The sequence below is a fragment of the Protopterus annectens genome, chromosome 13.part0 (assembly GCF_019279795.1).
Source record: "Protopterus annectens isolate FY-2018-M chromosome 13.part0, PAN1.0, whole genome shotgun sequence".
Lineage (NCBI taxonomy): Eukaryota > Metazoa > Chordata > Ceratodontiformes > Protopteridae > Protopterus > Protopterus annectens.
Window position 1 is genome coordinate 1198895189 of NC_056747.1, and position 22002 is coordinate 1198917190.

The following is a 22002-nucleotide window of genomic DNA, read 5'->3' on the forward strand; positions in this document are numbered from 1 at the left end:
GAGCTGGAGGAGTCTCCCCCTAAGTCCATGTCGCAGGAGGACAGGACCACGTTCTCTGCAAAGATGGCCACTTTGAAAGCACCCTGAGGGGTGGTCTGATTGCTCTACTCTGGAGGCAGTCGGGGGACGATTGTTCTTGCATCTAGCAGTATGGGAGTCCATAATATCAGACCGCTGGGTGCTTCAGATCATATCCAGAGGATACTCTATCCCCTTTGTGGGTCTTCCCAAATCTCTCAGACACCTCCTGGACGTACCACCCAATCAAAGGGAGTTAGCAGCACAGGAAATTTCCAAGCTGCTAGAAAAACGAGCCATCAAAACTGTCCCCCCAGATAAGTCCGGCTCGGGCTTTTACTCCAGGTTTTTTTTGGTGCCAAAGAAAACGGGGGGCTTAAGGCCATTCTGGACCTTTCTACCCTGAACCTGTCAGTTGCCAAAGAGAAGTTCCGGATGGTCACATTTTACAGTCCAGCATGCCGTACCTGCAAGAGAGCGACTGGATGTGCTTGTTAGACTTCCAGGATGCTTACTATCACATAAAGATGTACAGAAGCTCCAGGAGGTTTCTCCGCTTCTGGCTAGGAGTAAATCATTACCAATTTCGAGCCTTACCCTTTGGTCTCACCACAACCCTCCAGGGTGTTTTACCAATGTGATGGCAGTGTTAGCGGCTCACCTGAGGCTTCAGGGGATTCAGGTCTGTCTGTACCTGGACTATTGGCTCCTCGCTGCTCCCAACAGGCATCTACTCTGCCAAACCAGAGATTATTTCCTGTTTCTTGCCCTGCATTTGGGGATCACAATCAATGCATCCAAATCACTCCTAAATCATGTACAGGTGATGGACTACATTGGTGCCAGGATAGATACTCTACAGTGCAAAATCTTCCTGACCTCGGAGAGAGTACAAAACCTGAGGTTACATGTCTCCCTGACCTACCACTCTCATCTTCCAATGGCAGAATCAGTTTTGAGGGCCTTAGGCTCGATGGCGGTGACCATAACTCTTCTCCCGTGTGCCTGGTTACACATGAGGATTCTACAGTGGACTCTAACTGTACAGTGGTCCCTGTTGGAACTGCCATTGATATATCCAATTCAACTCAGTCAGTTCTGTCAGTCATCCCTCATATGGTGGATGTGTTCTCCAGACATTTTGGAGGGACAACCCTTTGTTCCAGCCCTGGCCCAAGCCATAGTGACCACAGACGCCTCCCAACTCAGGTGGGCGGGCATTGTTTGGGCAGGACAGTCCAAGGCCTGTGGTCCCCTGTAGAGAACAACTTGCACATAAATGTCCTGGAGATGAGGGTGGTCCTAGCACTGCAGGCCCTTCATGCTCTTCTTCCTCTGGGAAAGATTGCAATTCGGTCAGATATGTCAGTGGTCTGGTATATCAACAAACAGGGAGAGACCAGATCTTACCCCTTTGTTGTGAGGCCATGAGAATGTGGGAATAGGCGCTCTCCACCAGTCACTTTTTCCTCGCAACACACATTCCGGGATGGTCCAACATCCTAGCGGGCAGGCTAAGTCGGACTATTGTGATGCCTCATGAGTGGTCTCTGAATCTTTCAGTAGCGGAACAGATCTTCTGCGAGTGGGGTCAACCTTACTGCGATCTCTTCGCATCTCCTTCCAACGTGAAATGCAGCAAGTATTTTGCTCTGAACCCCCCACCAGGGAAGTCCCCCAGAGATGCTGTAGTTCATGCTTGGCCTCCCGGTCTTCTGTACCCACCAGTACCTCTTATTCCGAGGTTTCTACAGAAAGCTCGTCTACTGGGGAGCAAAGTGATCCTCATTGCCCCGTTTTGGCCTCGCCAGGTATGGTTTCCCTTCCTTTGGTCTCGCCTTCTGGCTCCACCTTGGATCCTGGATCCCATTCAGGATCTGATTTCACACCCTTCGGGAGTGCCTAATCCGAATCTGGACAGTTTGAAGCTCACAGCTTGGCTGCTCCTTTTCCCGTGATTGCTAGGACTCCCAGACTATCCTCCTCAGTTAGATCTATTTTGGTGGCTGCTCATAAGTCTTCAACTAGGAAGGTTTATCGCAGTAAGTGGAAACGTTTTTCCTTTTGGGCCTCTCAAAGGAATTTAGACCCCTTCACAGCTCCTATTTCTGCCATTCTTGATTTTCTAGCTGATATTTTTCAACATGAAGCTAGTTCTTATACTGTCAAGGTTCAGTTGGCTGCCATCTCTCATTTTCATGTGGGTGAGAATTCTACCTCTTTAGCCTTCTCCAGACTGTGTAAAGCCTTTACTAAAGGCACCTTTTTGTTATTACCCCCGGTCAAAGATCATGTTCCCCCATGGGACTTTACTATGGTTCTTCAAGCTTTGGTCGCTCCACCTTTCGAGCCTGCTGCAACAGTAGATCTGAAATATTTATCTTGGAAAACAGCTTTTCTGGTGGCTAGTACCTCTGCCAAAAGTGTTTCAGAATTACAAGCCTTGTCCATCAAAGTTCCTTACATGGTTTTTCACAAAGACAAGGTTTCCATTTGAACCAATCCATCCTTTCTTCCTAGGGTGGCATCATCAGTCAATATCAATCAGACCATCAATTTGCCTGTGTTTTTTCCTAATTTTTCTAACAAGATGGAATACAAATTCAACCTGTTGGATGTTCATAGACAGTTACAATTCTATTTACACAGTACAAAAAATTTCCATAAGTCTGATCAATTGTTTGTATCTTTCTATAAACCCTTCTTGGGGAAACCTATCTCCAAGGTTACTGTTGCTAGATGGATTTCTTCATGCATCCGTCAGGTCTATAAGGACAGAGGCTTGTCTCCTCCAGGACAGGTGAAAGCTCATTCCACTAGGTCCATGGCTACGTCTGCGGCCTTTTGGTCTAGTGCGTCTTTGGATATTATTTGTTCTGCAGCTACTTGGTCCTCATCTCGTACGTTTATTTCTTATTACAAATTTGATTTGATTTCCAGAAGGAGAGCATCCTTTGGTTCCGCAGTGCTCCTGAATATCCTTCCATGAGGGCCTCCCAGGAGTTTAGTAGCTGGGGACTCTGTCCCACGTGTTGAAGACCAAACGAAGTAAACTACTTCAGATAAAAAAGTTATGTACTCACTATAATGTTCCATCTGAGTAGTTCTCCTTCATTTGTCTTCAGCTGTCCCTTCCTCTTTCCCCTGCACCTTGGCATGTGAACAGCCTACGGGCTGCAGTAATAGGCCACAAGTATTTTTTCAGGTCGAGTTATCATTGTAAGGTTCAGCAAACTAAGTTTGGGGGTTGGAAGGTAGTGGAGGTGTGTTATGGGTAACGGGAGGAGCAGATGCTAGTAAAGTTGCCGGTACAGATCCATATCCCACAGGTTGAAGACAAATGAAGTAGAACTACTCAGATGGAACGTTATGGTGAGTACATAACTTTTTCTTATTTGTTGATAGTAAACTGGATCAGATTTCTCTTGTACCTCACCACAGTTGGTTAGACCTGATGTTCTTCATAGTCATTGTTGCACTACTGATCTTGGGTCTTCTTCCATGCAGTGTTTGTATCATCCCTAGACAGATGTCTGAAGACTGACATCTGGACGTAAGGGTACAAGAAGAGCAGCTGTTGGTGCCATCCCCAGTTCTTTCTAGCCGTGCAGTCCAATGCATTTCACTTGTGCTCAGTATACTTGCAGTCCATTAGATAGCTTGTTTTTACAGCGAACCACCTTCTCCCAGTCAGAGAAGTACCCCACTGGAGAAATTCCTGTATTAATTTAATGTTCACAACAGTAAGTCTTGCATAAAGATGCTTCACACAGTTTGTGTCTGTTCTGCTTGGAGCCTCAGCATGATGTCTTTAACTGTCCTGATTGATCAAAATTCCATGCAAAACCTCTAAAACATAATGCCAAGGTACTAACCACCTTATATGGAATCCTTCTCTTCAGCTTCCTCTGTGACATTGCAATCCTTACTGTTCTCTCTCTCTTCTGGGGGCGGGGGCAGATTTATGTTTGTTTATGGGAACAATACAAAGTGTTAGTCACATAGGAAGATCTTGCTGAGGGCCTATTTAATGCTACAACATTTATACTGGTTAAATAATAAAGTACATTAGTATGAGTGTGATACAATCGGCTCTTGGAAGCATGGTTGGCTGGGACTATTTGCACATATCAGTGTGGTGACAGAAAACTTCCTCTGTTAATTCAGTGGCCGATAAAAGTATTACATATGATAATGGATTATAGGCAATATGTAAATTTCTACTTTTTAATTTGATATTACGAGCAAGTTTAGTTACTGAAAAAAAATGTTTGAACATTAGAACAAAAGAGATTCCAAGAAATTGTAATATCTCCTTAGGTTGATAGAAATATTTATTTTAACCAATGTGAAATGTTTTAAGGTGGTATAATTAGATTGCATGGTCTATCAAATTAATTTTTTTCTGTCAAGTGGGAGGGCGGACTACTCAGTCAAATCTGGTTATTTATAATTATATTTTGAGGGTAGTGTGACAGTGGTGAAATCTGCAGTGGGAGTGACAGATGCGTTTAAGGTGGAGGTAGGATTACATCAAGGATCAGCTCTGAGCCCTTTCTTATTTCCAATGGTGATGGACAGGTTGACAGACGAGATCAGACAGGAGGCCCCATGGACTATGATGTTTGCAGATGACATTGTGATCTGTATTGAGAGTAGGGACCATGTTGAGGAGACCCTGGAGAGGTGGAGATATGCTTTAGAGAGGAGAGGAATGAAGGTCAGCAGGACTAAGACAGAATATGTGTGTGTGAATGAGAGGGAGGATAGAGGAGTGGTGAGGATGCAGGGAGTAGAGTTGATGAAGGTGGATGAGTTTAAGTACTTGGGATCAACAGTTCAGAGTAATGGTGAGAGTGGAAGAGAGGTGAAGAAGAGAGTACGGGCAGGGTGGAATGGGTGGAGAAGTGTCTGGAGTGATTTGTGACAGACTGGTACCAGTAAGAGTGAAAGGGAAGGTCTACAAGAGGATAGTAAGACCAGCTTATGTTGTATGGGTTGGAGACGGTGGCATTGATAAAAAGGCAAGAGTCCCAGCTGGAAGTGGCAGAGTTAAAGATGTTAAGATTTGTACTGGATGTGACAAGGATGGACAGGATTAGGAGTGAGTATATTAGAAGGTCAGCTCAGGTTGGACGGTTTGGAGACAGTCAGAGAAGTGAGATTATGTTGGTTTGGACATGCTGAGGAGGGATGCTGGGTATATTGGGAAAAGGATGCAAAGGATGGAGCTGCCAGGTAAGAGGAAAAGAGGAATGCCTAAGATAAGGTTTATGGATGTGGTGAGAGAGGACATGCAGGTGTGGGTTGGTGTGACAGAGCAAGATGCAGAGTACAGGAAAAACCGGGAACAGATGATCTGCTGTGGCGACCCCTAACTGGAACAGCCGAAAGAGAAGAAGATGATTAAAGAAAAATAAGAAATGAAAAATGAATATGGTGCTGAAATTTAGAAGTTGCAGTGTATATAAAATTAATGTTCAGCACTGTTGAATAAAGTGTAGTTGTATTATTGTACAGCAAGGATTAACAGCATACAAATGTTTTGGTGTTTTTGAATGATGATGGTATTGTATGTTTTGAAATGTTCAGTACAAAGAATACTAAAACATCTGAGTTGTAGGCCCTTGTGCAAAGAACCTTTCCTCTTTCACACAGTAAGGTCACCCTGCATACCATCCCAACTTTCATGCTTAGTGATAATAGAATTACCATAGAACCAGCCTGTCCACTTCCACTTCTCTGTATTTGGATTCATGTTTATTTTCTGAACGCTTTTTGTCTGACAAAGTGTTTTTTTGCACAGGGGCTAGCCCTTGTGCATCCCAGTGTTGGAGGAGACCCCTCTCAACTTAAAGGACAACTACGGGAAAAATTTAAAAAGCTGTATATTTTTTTTAACTTTCCTTTAAGTTAGGCTCCTTTCAAACCTGTATGTGCCAGGTAGACGTAGTCGCTACTAATTTTATTCAGTTTGTAACCCTGAATTAACTCCTGGAGGCAGACATCCTGATGAGAGTTTGTCTTCTAAAGAAAAATCTTCCCCATGATATACTGAGAATCCACTGTTTCTGAGAATATAGCGCCCATAACTGGGCTGTCACATGAGAGTTCCATTCACTTAGAATGGAAGAACAGAGAACAGCAGCTAATTTTGACAGGTCTCAGTAAAAGTATTATTTACTGTCTTTGAGCCTTTTACAAATATGTTTCCTGCTGATCTGTTACAGTTACACATCATGTGAAAAAAACTACCAGAACTGCCAGCTCATTGCTGAGATGAGACTTTTTTTTTAGACATTCAGCTTTGGTCTGCTTCAGTTACTCATCTCATATTCCCACCCTCAGGTAGCAAGAGTTTCACATTTCCTGCCCTGCTAGGTTCAGCTAATTTGAGTGACAATACACCTCAAACAGAGTTGCTTGTACATCTTGCCTTCCTGCTCCAGCAGTTTTGTGAATTCTTGGATTTACTACAGCACAGACCTTTAGCCATTCCTCCTGTCTTGGATGTTGTGGATGATGTCTTTATGGAATCCAGTTTGACTGCTGACACCCTTCCTCCTGCTCTCAGGAAACCTGACAGGTATTAGAGTCCCTGACCCTCAAATTCCTTTTCAAAAATCCTACTGCTGACCCAGAGGTCATCTCTCAAGAACCTAAAGGAATTAAAGCAACCACAGCTAAGTATCCCACCCCTTCGGACAGGGATTCCCGAGCTTTAGACAGATGGGTTAAAAAAGTATACACCTCTGCAACTTTTGCCATTATAACACTAAATTGTCAGTTCCACATCCTGAAGTACCAGCAACATACCATGGAACTCCTCAAACAAAAAATATCTACCTTTCCTGCTTGTGCAGAAAATAAAGAATTACAAGAGCTAATGCATTCTGCAAGCCAAATTATTAAACACACCTTGCAATGTGGCTTTGATGCCCAAGAAGCATCTTGCAGGGCAGCAGTCACTGGTTCTGTACTTAGAAGGCATGCTTGGCTTAAGGAACAGATCTTGCCAGACCATGTCAAATCAAAACTATTGGATGCACCATTGAGCAAAGACAATTTGTTTGGCACCAAGGCAGAAGAGGTCTTAAAGATGGAAGAAAAAGCTAAATCTATGCAGACAGTTAGACGACTTACAGGTCCAGCCTCCGAGGTTCAGTAGGCATTGCCCCTCCAAGCACTGGTCCTTTCCGGCCCCCTCCAGGCCAGCTCAGCCAAGACCTAGGGCAAGCAGGACCCCCTAGACAGCAGACCTAGGGAATGCAGAGATCTAAGCAATGGAGTTCCTCCACTTCAAAAACAGGGAGTGCTAAGCCACCCCCTTATGGAAAGAACTCACAATGACTTTACACCTCCACCCCTTACCTCTGCCCACCTACTTGTGCCCCTAGGAGGAAAACTCTCATCCCATGCAAACAACTGGGCCTCTATTACCAACAACCGATGGGTCCTCAACATATAGTGTCCCAGATATACAAATTTTATTTCCACACACTGCCTACCCCAGAAGGATTCCCAGATCTTTCTCCAAACCAATGGGCAGAGGCCAAAAAACAAGTCCATTCCCTGCTCTCCATGAGGGCAATACAGCCTGTTCCTGCAGATCAGATAGGCCAAGGTTTCTATTCCAGGCTGTTCATGGTACCCAGAAAAGAGGGCACCTGGTGCCCAATCCTCAATCTATCATTTCTTAACACCTTCCTGGTAATACCAAAATTCAAAATGATCACCTTCCAGCAGCTACTTCCTGTGCTTTCCAAGGATGCTTGGTTAGCCACCCTAGACCTAAAACAGGCCTACCTATACATCCCAATCAGGGAATCTTGCAGGAAATGTCTACATTTCAGGGCAGCATCTATGCACTTTTAGTTATCTGCGCTTCCCTTTGGCTTAGACACTGCTCCCAGAGTTTTCACAAAATGCCTGGCTCCAGCCATTGCTTTTTGCAGGCAAAGAAAAATTCAAATTTACCCCTACTTAGACAACTGCCTGATTCAGACAGACAGGAAAAGCTGTTACAGCGCCTGACCTTTGTAAAGGACCTACTGACCTCCCTGGGGTATACTGTAAACGAAAAGAAATCAAAACTAGTCCCCACTCAAAAAATTGTATTCCTGGGAGCAAGCCTGGACACAGCATCCCAGATGGCATTCCTTACTCCAGAAAAACAAGCCTACCTGACAGGCTGTGTCTCTCAACTAGCCACCAGAACCCAGTTGTCCTCAAGGAAAATCCTGCAAGCTCTAGGGTTCATGGCCTCCTGCATTCTACTCATTCCATATGCCAGACTGCATATGAGGAAATTACAGTGGTACCTAAAAAGCCTTTGGTGTCAACACTCTCAAGACTTAGAAACTATCATACCTATGATACCCTGTCTAAGGAAAGATTTTCTTTGGTGGGCAGCAGCATGCAACCACAACAAGGGTCTTCCCTTCTCAGTTTGATCAGATTATGCCTGGGGTGCACACCTGGACGGCAGGTGCATTCAGGGCCATTGGAGCCCAAGTCAAATACATCTGCACATTAACCAAAAAGAGATGCTAGCTGTTCAGCACGCTCTGACAGCTTTCAGACCCCTACTCTCCCCAGGGCCTATAGTGATCAAAACAAACACTACAGTGATGTGGTATATCAACAAGCAGGGAAGAACTCACTCTTATCCTCTCTGCAGGCTCGCCATGACTCTTTAGCACACTGCTTCAGCCATGCAAATTCACCTGCTAACACATTTTTTACCAGGCTCCCTAAACTCACTGGCAGACAACTTGAGCAGAAACCTGTTTGATCCACACGAGTGGCAGCTAGACCACAGAGCCTTCAACCTTGTAACTCAGAAATGGGGCACCCCAAAGGTGGATCTCTTTGCCTCCCACATCAATCACCAGCTCAGCAAATTCTGCACCAGGGAACCTCACAGCAAGGCCTGGAAAGTGGATGCTCTACCCTTCCAGTGGGTAAACCTCTCGATCTATGCATTTCATAGGTAGGTACTAGGCTATCGGCCCTAGGGCCTTTACAAGCCTAGCCAAAAAGGTACCCTGGCTTTCGCCACCCAAGTAAATTATTTTCCTGTGCCCCTGTTGAGCAGAGCCACAGAGTTGATGTTCATCGTGCATACAGCTGCAGTCATTACAGAAGGGTTATCCTGCCATCAGGCAGGTCCTCGGTCGGCCGAATTCCAAAGTCTAGGTCCGGTGTCGGTCGTCGTCGCTTCTTCCCTGACATCAGTGCGGCAGGGGTATAAAAGAGGCAGCCAATGCCATTTTCTCCAGTCTTTCTTGCGCGGTGCCCGAAGCAGAAGCAGTTCGCTAGTGCCGGTCGGCCAGCTCCTGAGATTTACGAAAGTATTTCAGCCGAAGTCTTCTTTAAAGCCAAGTTCCCCGTTGGGAAAACTTTTCTTGCCTCAGACCGATGTCAAAGTTAATAATTGCATTTCTTGTGGAAAGCAAATACCGTATAAGGATTTCCACTCTTTCTGTATACCTTGCTTAGGGCCAGACCACGATGTCTCGGCCTGCCGTTTTTGTGCTAGGTTCAACAAGCGCACTATTAAGCGCCGGGCGGTGTTCGCCCTTCATTATTTTGGCAAAAAATTTAATTATATCATGTCGTCGGATACACCAACACCAGTTTTAAGCAAAAGATGCAAAGACAAGGACCGACATCCGAGGTCTGCACCGAGTACTGAGACCACGCTTAGGCCGACTACCGGTTCTCCAGTTCTCAGCCAGGCGCCTACGCAGCCCCTGACTACTGATAAAACTATTTTACCCGTGACTTCAGTACCCGAGGTCGCAGGCTCCTCTGTCTCCATTCCCACTGCAGATACCGACGCCACTCTTGGCGGGGAAACTGAAAATTTACTCAGGCCTGCCATTTATGAAGGCGTCTTCAGGCCTTCCACCTTCTCTATTAAATTTTTCACTAAATCCAAAGCTGCCATGAAAACTAAAAAACAGGGTCCTCAGACCTCCTCTCAAGGCCCCATGCCTAGAAAGCAGATGCTTAAAATGGCTGAGGATTTGATAACTCTCATCAGGGGTTCTCAACCCCCCTCTGACAAAAGACCCAGATTGGAGGAAGACTACCCTTCCTCAGACCAGGCTTCTATTACCTCAGACCATTCTGAGGACCAGGATTATGCCTATTCCCCTTTCGAAGATTCTGATGCTGAGGAGTCTATTCCCTCGGTCTCCCGAGGACTACTCTTTTGGGGAAACCCTGCATACATTGAGGGAACACTTCCACTGGGAAGGCCAAGATTACTCAGATTCCAAGAAAAGGCTCAGGGAATTTCTACTGCTCCCCCAGCATAGGCCCCTGGCTATCCCTCCTGTTTTAGATATTTTGGATGATGTGTACACAGAAGCCAGCCTTAATCCAGATTCTTTACCTCCAGCCCCTGTTAAACTAGACAGGTATTACCGGGTTCCTGATTCTCACCAGTTCCTTTATAAAAGCCATACTGCTGACCCAGAAACTATTTCACAGGGTCCCAAGGGAATAAAGGCCTCTACTGCTAAAAACCCTTTACCTTCAGAAAGAGATTCCAGAGCATTAGAAAGGTGGGGGAAAAAGGTGTATACATCTGCCACTTTAACCATGAGGGCATTAAACTGTCAATTTCATATGTTAAAGTACCAACAGTTTCTGTTATCTCAGTTGAAAAGCAAAATGACACAAACAGAACAACCAGATTTGAAAGTGTTGCAGTATTTGTTGCATGGAGCAGAGCAAGTGGGTAAACATACCTTGCAGTGTGGTTTTGATGCTTTAGAGGCCTCATGTAGAGCTGCTGTCACAGGGTCTGTTATATGTAGACATGCTTGGCTCAAAGAGCAAACCTTACCAGATCATGTCAAATCAAAGGTATTAGATGCACCACTTCAAAAAGATGTATTGTTTGGTGTTAAAGCTGAGGAGGTACTAAAGAAAATGGAGGAAAAAGCGAAATCTATGCAAACAGTGAAAGATTTCTTGCAGGTACAACCTCCACGCTTCAGCAGAAACTGGCCTTCAAAAAATTGGTCCTTTCCAGCCACGGACTGACGTCAAAGGGGCAGATACAGACGCCCAAGGGGTAGAGGACAACCTCAAGGATCTTACAGAGCAAGACAGTGGCAAGCACCAACCCCAAGAGGTGGAGAAGATAGATCACAGTCATTTAGAAAACAGACACAATGACTTCCCCCTATGCCTGCCAAACAAAGCTTTAATGGCAGCACCTTTGGGCGGAAAACTGGCATTATTTTCAAAAAACTGGCATATTGTTACAAAAGACAAATGGATTCTGGACATTATAGACAGAGGCTACAGGTTCCACTTTCACACCCTTCCAAAAATGAGAGGCATGCCAAACCTGCCACAAAATCAAAGGGCAGAGGCACAAAGACAAATTTCCGCTCTCATGGATATGAAAGCGATTCAAGAGGTACCTGCAAAAGAACAAGGTCAAGGTTTTTATTCCAGACTATTCCTGGTACCAAGGAAAGACAAAGATTGGAGACCCATCTTAGACCTATCCATCCTAAACACATACCTACAGGTGCCAAAATTCAAGATGCTCACATTACAGCAGCTTCTTCCCATGCTGGGCAAGGAGTCTTGGCTGGTAACATTGGACCTCAAGGAGGCATACCTGCATGTCCCTATCAGACAAGATTGCAGAAGATACCTCAGATTTCTTGCAGGTTCAACCCATTACCAATTCTCTGCATTGCCCTTTGGCTTATCTACTGCGCCCAGAGTATTTACGAAATGCCTGGCATCAGTAATTGCCTTCTGCAGACAACAAGGAATACAAATCTACCCATATCTGGACGACTGCCTGATCCAAGCGGACAGCAAGGACATTCTATTGCAGCATCTGGTGTTTGTAATAAAACTGTTAAACTACCTGGGATACACAGTGAACAAAAAGAAATCAAAACTAATACCTTCTCAACAGATAATTTTCCTGGGTGCCAGCTTAAATACAACCACCCAGATGGCCTACCTCACGCCAGACAAACAAGGGCAACTGTCTCAATACTTCAACAAAATGGCAACTTTCACCAGACTAACTGCAAGGAAAGTCCTGCAGGCTCTGGGATTCATGGCATCTTGCATCCTACTAATACCATGTGCAAAGCTGCATATGAGGAAACTACAATGGTACCTAAAAACTTATGGTCTTAACACAGCCACAGCTTGGAAACAATTATACCACTCATTCCATGCCTTCAAAAGGAATTTTTGTGGTGGGCTCAAGCATGCCAAAGAAACACAGGTCTCCCTTTCTGTGTACCTCAAGCAACTCAAATCATTACAACGGATGCCTCAGACTACGCCTGGGGAGCACACATGGCAGATCAGTGTATTCAGGGAAAATGGTCCCAAAAAGAGAAGCACCTACACATCAACCAAAAGGAGATGCTATCCGTGCAAAATGCTCTTATGACCTTCAAAGACCTACTGCATCCAGGCCAGCTATTGATAAGGACAGACAACACCACAGTCATGTGGTACATAAACAAACAGGGGGGGAACTCATTCATACCCCCTGTGCAGGCAAGCCATGACCCTATGGAACACAGCAGTGGAATTGCAAATTCAACTACAGGCACAATTCCTGCCAGGGAAGGAAAACACACTGGCAGACAACTTAAGCAGAAATATGACAGACCCACACGAATGGAAGTTGCATCCTCAAGTTTTCTCAAAGATAACTCGGGCATTGGGACAGCCAGACATAGATCTATTTGCTACCCACAGAAATTGCCAGTTGAATAAATTTTGTTCAAGGACCTATCATCCACAGGCCTGGAAAGTGGACGCACTCTCTTTCAATTGGACAGCATTGACAGTGTATGCCTTCCGGCCTCTTCCTCTACTGACCAAAGTTCTATTAAAAGCCAGAGCAGAGAGGCCACAAATGATTCTCATTGCTCCAGACTGGCCACGACAACACTGGTATCCTCTCCTAAAGAGCCTGACACACTCCCCACCATGGATCCTACCTCTAGTCCCTCTTCTGTTGTCCCAGCACAACTACAAAACCCTTCACAGCCAGCTCAAAACCCTAAATCTAGCTGCATGGAGAATACCTTAATTTCCCAACAGACTCTCCTCTCCAAGGAGGTGCAGGATGTCATCTTGGAGGCCAGAAGACCCTCTACCAGAAAAGCCTACTCCGCCAAATGGAAACGATTTTGTTCCTGGAATCAAGAAAAGGGCCAGAATCCTTGGGTAATAAATATACCTCAAATTTTACAGTACCTAGCTGAGATGTTAAACAGTGGCCTTTCCTTCTCCTCCATCAAGATCCACGCTTCAGCCATTTCTGCACAATACAACACAGATCCTCCTTTATTCTCACATCCTCTATTGAGGCAGTTCCTCAGAGGGGCAAAAAATATAAAACCCCCAAGGAAACCACCAGTCCCAGCTTGGGACCTCAACTTTGTATTGGAAAAGCTGACCCTGCCTCCCTTTGAGCCGGCTTCTTCAACAGAGCTACAATACTTGTCATGGAAAACAGCCTTCCTTCTGGCTATCACCTCAGCATGCAGGGTTTCGGAACTACAGGCCCTCATGGCTGTGCAACCATTCATCATTTTCCAGCAAGACAGAGTTTACTTACGAACCAACCCTACCTTCATGCCAAAGGTAGTATCCAGTGTAGCTTTGAATCAGACTATCCACTTTACCTACCTTTTATCCAAATCCACAGAACAAAGGGGAGAGACTACTACATTGTGTGAACATTCACAGACAACTTCGTTATTACTTGGACAGAACAAAGCCATTCAGGAAATCTGAGCAGCTCTGTGTCCTATGCTACAGGTGTTCAAGAAAAGGCCATTTCCAAACAGACAATTTCAAAATGGATAGCCCACTGCATACGCTTTTGTTATTCATTTCATGGAAAATCTGTGCCTGTATACATCAGATCCCACTCCACCAGGGCCACAGCTACCTCTGCAGCTTTCCTCAGGGGGGTCCCTACCAAGGACATTTTGGAAGCAGCTACTTGGAGTTCAGTGCACACTTTCTCCAAGCACTACCACCTTCCACTATACTCAAAATCTAGAGCGGGCTTTGCCACAGCAGTCCTGCAGGGCATCCTCGCCCCTCCTAATTCCACTTAGTGCCTACCACCCTTACTTAGCTTTGGGATTCTACCCATCTGTAATGACTGCAGCTATATGCACGATGAACATAGTAAAGTTTTGTACCTACCATAAATGTAGATGTTTGAGTGCTCATACAGCTGCAGTCCAGGTTACCCTCCCTCCGTCCCCTCTTAGGACAGGCCTTATGACAAACACCTTTATCATACAACCTATTTGGGGTATTCTTTTATGGTGTATTTGCTTGCAACTACTGTTTTTTGATTTATCTACATTGCATGTTTGCATAATACTATGTTTTACCTTCCTTCTGGGGGCACCTGACATCTGGGGCAAGAAAAACTGAAGAAAATGGTGTCGGCTGCCTCTTTTATACCCCTGCCGCACTGACGTCAGGGAAGAAGCGATGACGACCGACGCCGGACCTAGACTTTGGAATTCGGCTGACCGAGGACGCGCCTGACGGCAGGATAACCCTTCTGTAATGACTGCAGCTGTATGAGCACTCTAACATCTACATTTATGGTTGGTCAAAATTGTACTTTTCCCAGGGTGAATTTCCTGTTTCCCATCCAATCATCAAGATTTTTCTTGAGTGCTAATGAGGAGCTTTGTTTGATATAGATAGGTAGTTTGTTCCAGAGTATGGGAAGTCTCTGGGACAGGAATCTATCCCTCCAGCATGTTCTGTTTATTGTGGTGACAGTTTAGGTCCCCAGAGTGTGTAGCTCGGAGGATTGGGATTTCTTTAATTGTAGCATGTCCAACAGCTCTGGGTTTGACGTAGCTTTTGTATGTTAGGCAGAGATAGCCTCTGAGTAGGCAATATGTGACGGAGTAAAGCTGGAGTTTTTTGAGACTGTATGCGTAGGACATCTGTTTTAGGCCAGTAATCCTCTTTGTGAGGTATTTCTGCGGCCTTTCAAGTTGTTGATGTGTTGTGAGGTACATACCAAAAGGAGGGTTGTACTCTATAATGGGTCTAATGAGCGACGAGTAGAGGGGAGCAATTACATCTTTTTTCCTGGATGAGAAACCTTTTGTGATGAGGTGTGCCACGTAGAAGGATTTCCTGACTACTGTGGCGACCAAAGGAGAGACTACTGTCCACCTTTGTCCCAAGGTCTCTTATCACACTTTCTGTGTTAGGTAGACTGCCACCTATTACCAAAGGGGATGACAATGCAATTTTTGGCATTGAGCTTGAGGCCATGGCTTTGACATCAGGCATCTGTCTCAGGCCCTTTTATAGGATGTTCACATCATTAGGAGTTTCAGTTATGTCTCCTAGTTTGCAGTCATCTGCTATCTTCGTTAGTCAAAGACTTTCTGTGTTAGCCTGTACTTCAGAAAAGTAGATACCAAACAGGCGAGGACCCAGGACTGAACCCTGTGGTACTCCACTTGTCACTGGTCTGAAGTCTGATTTGGAGTCCCCCTCTACCACTAATTTCAAGGGTACTGCTCAAAATAAGGGAGGAAAAACCAAGAGCAATCTTGCTTTCCCCAGACTGGCCACACCAGCACTTGTACCCACTGCTGCACAGCCTGTCACCCCTGATACCATGGCACCTACCTCACATCCCTCCTGACCCAGAAGAATGGAAAATTCATGCATCCACAATTGCAGACCCTAAACTTGGCAGCCTGGCTGTATCCCCTGACCTCTCCTCCAGCTGCCAGCCTAAGCAAACAAGTCCTGGATTTTATGTGTGAGGCCAGATGCCCCAACACTAGAAAATTCTATGCTGACAAGTGGAAAAGGTTTTGCATGTGGATCCAGGCTAAAGGAGCTGAAACAGCATAGCCCTTCCTACCTCTCATTCTGGATTACTTAGCAGACCTACTACACAGGGGCCTTATCCTTCTCTTCTATTAAAATTCATGCTTCTGCCATATCTGCTCATTACAGCACAGAGCCACCTCTCTTCTCACACCCTCTCATCAAACAGTTCCTAAGAGGGGCTAGCAATTTAAGGCCACCCAGAAGAGCTGCTACCCCAGCTTGGAACCTTAACTTTGTGTTGGAAAAACTCATCCTACCCCCATTGAGCCTAATTCCTCTCTTGGAAAACAGCTTTGCTTTTGGCCATCACTTCAGCTAGAAGAGTTTGAGCTACAAGCACTCATGGCTGTAGAGCCCTTCATCATTTTCCATGCTGACAGGATCTCCCTCAGGACTTACCCAACTTTCATGCCTATAGTGGTGTCCAATGTGGCTCTCAACCAATCATTTCATTTGCCCACCTTTTTCCCTAACCCACAAACCAAGGGAAATAATTCTGCATTGTATAGATGTGCACAGACAGCTCAGATTCCACCTGGATAGGACTAAATCTTTTAGGAAAACTGACCAATTGCTAGTCAGCTTTGCAGCAGAGCCAGAGGGCAAGGCCATATCCAAACAAACAATCTCTAAATGGATAGCACACTGCATCCATTTCTGCTACAAACACCACAGGAAACCACCCCCTAAGGGGGTCAGGACTCATTCCACCAGGGCAACCTCCACCTCTGCAGCTTTTCTCAGAGGGGTCCCCACCAGAGACATCCTGGAGGCTGCAACATGGACTTCTGTTCATACCTTCACCAAGCATTACCACCTGCCTATGTTCTCCAAGTCCAGGGCAGGCTTTGCAACCACAGTCTTGCAGGGCATCCTAGCTAGCCCCCAGTCTTCTTGACTGCCTCCACCCTTTTCTTCAGCTTTGGGAATCTACCCAAGTGTGATGACTGCAACAGTGAAACACGAAGAACATAGTACAGTTGTGTACACTTACCATAAATGTAGATGTTCAAGTGTATTCACTGTTGCAGTCCTGGTTTCCCACCCTCCATCCCCCTTGTCTCTCTCTCTCTCTCACTCCTTACAGGGAATTTTTGGTATTTATTTTCTGCTGGTGTTGTTCTTCCACCATAACCTAGCTCCCTGTTTGGGGGCTCCTGACAGTTGGGGTAAGAAAAACTGATGTAATGGCGTTGGCTGCCTGATTTTATACCACTGACAACCTGACGTCAGTCCTGGAGCAGCAGCAGCTGACGCAGAAATACTAAGCCTTTGGTATTCAGGCTGACTGAGGGCTACCCCTGGCAGGATAACCTAAGTATGATGACTGCAACAGTGAATACACTCGAACATTTACATCTACATGTATGGTAAGTGTGCACAACTGTACTTTCTTTCACTTGTATTGTTATCTTGATCATTGATTGGGTCAACTGAGAACATTTTTGGTTGAGTGTTTCATAGAATGCAGATGATTTTACTTCATTGGGAGCTTCCTTTCTTGGAAACAAAGGAAATCATATTAAAGCTTTCATTGACTTAAGATTGAATGGCAGAAACTAAAAGAATATCCTTTGCGAAATGCTGTATTGTCAGAGTACATGAATACTGCTCCTTTCAAGTCTTGGTAGTTTGACCACAAATGTCATCCAGTTTTTGGGAAAGTGAGATTGTGCACAAAGACAAAGATTGGAGGAGGACATGGTTAGTTTTGATCTTGAAGGTTTTTCAGTAAAGAAAATTGTAATACCCTATAATAAAACCTTCACTGGATCAGTTGGGCAAGCCAAAAGTTAGTAGTAACAAAAAAATACAGGCTTTACCCAGATCAGCTGGAATAGCTTCAGTGAAAGGTATCCTGCATCCACATTCTGGATGATTGACCTGCTGGAGACTGTTAGCTGGAGTCAGTTTTCACATTATGAAGGTGTGCTTCTTTTTTAGTTAGCCCTTAGGTTCCTAGGTTACTACTAATTTGTTGATCAGGTGGATCTTTAGTAGCCTAGTCCCTACAAATTCTACTGCTTACCCCCCCACCTTTCTAATAGGGATAGAGGGGTTAGTCCTGGGGTGAATTTAGTTCCATTTTGAAGAGAATTAGGACAGTGCTTTTCTTAATTTAAAGGTTGTCTGTTCCAGAGGAGAGGAATTCTTTCAGAGAAATAGCTGTCCCTCCTGCAGGCTAAGTTAAAGTTACAGTGGAGATTTAAATTCTTTGTACAGGTGTTCATAGTGTTAGACTTTGCAAATGTGCAAGAGTTCACAGAAAACAGTCATTTGAGACTCTGCAAGGTAGAAGACACCCATTCGAACTATGTACGAGACAGAAGCAAAAGATAATGCTTTAAGGTGATGTGTAAGTCATGGAAATAATGTCTTTGATTCTCATGGTGAGAAAGCACTGAGGATTTTCAGGTTAGATTATTTGTTTGGAAAGATGCATTCTGAAGGGAGCATTGTGCTCTGTTATGGGCCTAATGAGGGAGTAGTAGAGAAGAGTTAATAGCTTCCTTGGACCTAGAAGGTACATCTTTGATCAGCTGTGTCAGGTAGAAGGACTTTCTGACAGCAGTAGATACATGGTGGTCATTGTCTACAAAAGTGCCTAAGTCACTAACGTCCATGTCCGTTTTGAGGGAGATGGTTGTGGTATGTGCATTAAGTGCCCATGTTTCGAAAGGGAACACATTGTGTACACTTTTAGCATTTGGCTTTAAGTCTTTGCATTGGCACTGTAGGTTTGTATGCATTAGGCCCTTTTGGAGGATCTGAGAGTCCTCTGGATAGTTGATAGTAATTTGCAGTCACCTGTAGAGTTGGTCAGTCCCAGACCCTTAACATCAGCTTTAATACTAAATAAGAAGTGAACCTAGGATTGATCCCTGAGGGATCCCACAGGTATTAAGCTCTTTAGAGGACAGTGTACCCCACTCTGATTGCTTGGGTTCTGTCAGTGAGTCAGCCCAAGATCCAGTGGGTTACAGGGAAGTTGCATTGTGTTTAATTTGTTATTGATGCCATCATGTGAAATGGTTTTGAAGATATTTTCTGTATCAGGGTAAACAGTGTACACTAATTTGCCTTTATCCAGTACCTTGGTTACTTTTTTTAAAAAGTCTACTAAATTTAGTAGGCAGGATCTTCCTTTTATAAATGCAAATTTGTTTTGGTAAAAGGATGGTTAAATTGCCAATATTCTTGTCTTTGAGTGCTATAGTGATATATGTATTACTTTACAAATAAGGCTAGTAACACTTACTGGTCCTTAGTTGCCAGGATCAGTTGCAGGTCCACTGTTGTAGTGGGGGATGACCATAGCTATTCTGCAGAAAGCCATTTTCAAGGCAGAGACTGTGTAGATTCAGTAGTGAGTTGGTAAGGCTATGCTTTCATACTGACGAAAGCAGCCATGAAGATTGGTTGACCCACTCAGAACTAGTATTCTTGGCTTTGGACAGTGTCCTTGATCTCAGGTGATTTTTGGGGTGGGTGCAAACATGATCACTTGTGGGAAAATGTTTGTGGGAGTACTGGGAGTAAAGTTTGAGTTAAATTTATCTGCTGCCATATTGTCAGGGCAGAGTAGGCATTAGTGTTTTGTATCAGTTTGTTACATTGTTATGTGGTGGTCTGATGTTTAACATATTTGAAAAAAAGCTTTATGTTTGTCCTTTACAGAGATAGCAGTTTTCGTTTCCATGTGTATTCTTGGAGGATTGATTTTTGTGCCTTTCATGAACCTCTCAAATTCACTTTTGGAGTATGAGGAATTTATTTCTCTAGACAAGTATTTTCTTTTTTTCCTTTTATATAGTTTGTACTGTAGTTCTACCATAGGGTTTTATTCCTAAACCTACCATTGTATTTGTGACCGGTACAGATCAATTTCTATGTATGGGTTTACTATCAAAATGTGGAACGGCACTTATTTGAAACTGGGGTGGTCGAATGCGTATTTCCGAGATACCGTAATGGCAATCTGAAAATGTTCGAATCTACATTAGCGAATGTTCGTGTTCATTCATTAATATGAGATCGATGTCATGATTGGAGATTGTACTACAATGGGGATCGGAAAATGTACCCTTTTCCTCACTGTGTAGTGTAATCTCAGAGTTGGTATATATAATATGCAGGGGGTGTTGGGGGTGCTTTAGATTTACAATTCCCATGGCAGCTTCACCACAACAGCCTGAGGGTTTGACATCACCTTCTGATATTTAGAATAATTTTGAATGCAGACATCGAGGTAATGATTTCAGACATTCTGTTAGTGACATTACGAAATTCAACATGCCAATTCAGGCAATTGAATTGATTTTGCTGTGACATTCAACATTTTGATAGAAAACAGTCCAGATATACATTAAGGTATTAATGTAAACTGTCTGTAAATGCAGTAGTGTTTTGCTTCTTAGTTCTCAAGGGATTGATGGTTCTTAAACTGCTTCTGGTAATTAGCTAGCTTTAATAGATTTGCCTTTGAAAATTATTTTAAGAGTGTAGGGTATTTGTGCTAGTTGGTTTTGGCCGTCATTATAAATACTCATGAATGTTGGTCAGATCTGACCAGTGACAGGGTGCTATGGATGGTGGAGTATAATGGGGATGTAGTTATGAGAACTAGATCCACTATATTTAGGAAGAAATTTGAATACCTTTTCATCGTAAGTCGTTTTTTTTTTTTTTTGGTAGAGTGGCATGAGGCTGTGAGGTGGGTGTCAGTACTGCCAGCTTGGTGGGTACTTGACATTAAGTTTTGATGAGGCACTAGTCTCTAGATTTTGTTTTTACTTTTTACAGCTGTTATAAGCAGATTCAGTTTGTGGTAGAGGTAAGTGATTGTAAGTATGTGGCACTACCCCATGTACCTAGTACTAAGATGTTGGCTGCAGATTGCTTTAAGTGCTGTCTTGCTGTCTCATGGTCTCTAGACTCTGGTAATCAGTTAGTCTGGTTTTATACTTTGTCTCGAGCAGCATGCATTTTATTGCATGAATGAAGATGTGCTGAATTTATTCATCTTGATGATTTAATTAATGTATGCAGTGTCTTCCAGTTTTGATAATGGCCTATTCCTACCTTTTTGGGACAACTTCAGGTCGTGCACAAAGTAGTGTGGTAATTACATTTCTTCTTTGTCTTTCTGTACAAATATTTGGTGTTGACTATCAAAACCTGCACTAAAACTGAAAGTTGTGAAGAGGTTGCTTTCCATGGTAATATGGATCTTTCAAAAACAGAGGGCAATATATGCCATGAAGTCTTAAGTCATCTGTAAGCATCGTGTATATGAATGTGTTGACAGGCGCATCTGGGGTAAAAGTAGACTTATCTGTAGTTAATGGGTCATGTTAATTTACAGTTGAGGTTCACCAGGAAATTAAATTCATCCCAGAATTTTCTGTATATCCCAAATAGTGTACCTCTTGGACACTTTTAGAGGAGGGTTAGCATGCATATCTCTTGTACTTATTTCTTGTGCTAATGCATATTTAGCCTTTGTAGAGTACATCAGAATTCTCTTTTTTTGTTAAATGATAGTTAACCCACTTATGACACCACTTTTCTGAATAGCTCATATTTTTGCAGCATAAAAGGTGCAGTGAGAGTAATGTGTACTATAGACTGTGGATTCCCAAGTTGGAGTTTTTGCTACTTATTGACCTGTCGAAAGAAAGTCCGTCTTTTAGTAACTTCCTAGTAGGTGAGCTAGTCAGTTTGAAACTCATCTCCCTTCTGTGTCTTAAGTTATCTTCATCTTCTTTCAGTGGTCCTACCTAATCTGTTTGCTGGACTTGACATTATTAAATTTTAACCGGTGGCACTATTTCATCTGTTCTCCAAGTAGCGTCTTTTGAGATACTTGGCTGCAGGAATACTGTACTAGGATGACTTAACTGTTCAGACTTTGTTCCTGAGTTGATGCCATTCACTTTTGGAGAGCTTGTGAGTATAAAACACCAAACCAGAGACAGAATTCTGTATATCCAAAAACAATTAAATGCACTTTTCGTCATGACCATTATTTTCAGTAGGATTTGTTTTATTTTGTAAGAATTATTTTAGATCTGTGTT

The 22002-nt window shown here is 43.8% G+C and overlaps 1 protein-coding gene across 1 annotated transcript in view; it reads left to right on the forward strand.

The window, feature by feature from the left end:
* DDX42 (DEAD-box helicase 42) overlaps nucleotides 1-22002 on the forward strand; it is a 991771-nt gene that overhangs the window by 870698 nt on the left and 99071 nt on the right. The gene's annotated exons all lie outside the window — the stretch shown is intronic.